Here is a 1,384-nt window from a genome sequence, read left to right as displayed (position 1 = left end):
TCTCAACATGGATAGAGAAGTTCACAACCATGAGAGAGCTGATGGAAACAATGCCATTCCTGAGAGGAGGGTTCTTAGTTCATACATAAACCCAACCTCTGGGAATTGTGGTAGCAGCATCCAGAAACCACCCATTCAGGCCAACAATTTTGAACTCAAACCACAGCTAATATCACTTGTGGAGAATCATTGTTCATTTGGTGGAAGTGCTAATGAAGACCCAAACCAACATCTCACAAAATTCCTGAGAATTTGTGACACTGTGAAGTCCAATGGAGTCCAGGAAGATGCATATAAACTGCTTTTGTTCCCATTTTCACTTAGGGACAAAGCAGCTAAGTGGCTGGAATCATTCCCAAGGGGGAGTCTAACAACATGGGATGAGGTGGAAAGCAAGTTTCTGGCACGTTTCTACCCCCCACAAAAGGTCAATAGGCTTCGATCTGAGGTTCAGACTTTTAGACAACAAGATGGTGAAACTCTCTACGAGGCATGGGAGAGATTCAAGGACTTGACAAGGAAATGCCCACCAGACATGTTCCATGATTGGGTGCAATTGCATATTTTCTATGATGGACTCTCTTATGAATCAAGGAAGGCTGTAGACCATTCATCAGGAGGTTCATTGAACAGGAAAAAGACTGTGGAAGAGGCCATTGAAGTGATTGAGACAGTGGCTGAGAATGAGTACTACTATGCATCAGAAAGGCACAACACTAAGGGAGTCATGGAGCTGAACCATGTTGATACAATTCTAGCCCAAAACAAGGTGTTTGCCAAGCAACTAGCAGAGCTTACCAGGCAATTAGAAACAAAGCAAGTGGCTGCAATACACACACAAGATCAAGAGGAAGTAAGCATTGAAGGAGGTGATTGGGAAGAGGCCAACTATGTGGGAAACCAACAAAGGCAATCATATGATCCACACTCCAACACTTACAACCCAGGATGGAAAAATCACCCAAACTTTGGGTGGGGGAACCAACAAACCCAACCACAAAACCACAAACCTTACAACCACAACCAACATAACAATTCCACATACCAAAACTCCAACCAAAGATCATACCAAGCCACACAAAACACTTACCCCCAACCATCATATCATGGCCAAAATAATCAACCTACCCAACCTAATCCGAACCAACAATTTCAAGATCAATTAAACCGGATAGAAGGAATGATGGCAACCATGAGTCAAGACATAACCGAATTGAAAAGCTTCAGGGATGATGTGAGAGCTACCTTAAGAAACCATGGTGAAAAACTCAAGAGGATGGAGTCTCAAGTAGGAGAGCTATCTCAACAGGCCGTCAAATCAACTGCAGTGTTCCCTAGTGACACAGAAAAGAATCCTAAAGGGGAACAAAAGAGAGTAAGATGG

The 1,384-nt window shown here is 43.3% G+C and overlaps 1 non-coding gene across 1 annotated transcript; it reads right to left on the bottom strand.

The window, feature by feature from the left end:
- Positions 1–433: 433 nt before the first annotated feature.
- On the bottom strand, positions 434–537 carry LOC112760050 (small nucleolar RNA R71). Its single transcript, XR_003180507.1, has one exon. It is a non-coding gene; the product is annotated as a small nucleolar RNA R71 (small nucleolar RNA).
- Positions 538–1,384: the final 847 nt, after the last annotated feature.

Source organism: Arachis hypogaea, chromosome 16, assembly GCF_003086295.3.
Source record: "Arachis hypogaea cultivar Tifrunner chromosome 16, arahy.Tifrunner.gnm2.J5K5, whole genome shotgun sequence".
NCBI lineage: Eukaryota > Viridiplantae > Streptophyta > Magnoliopsida > Fabales > Fabaceae > Arachis > Arachis hypogaea.
This window is presented reverse-complemented; position numbering and strand designations above follow the sequence as displayed.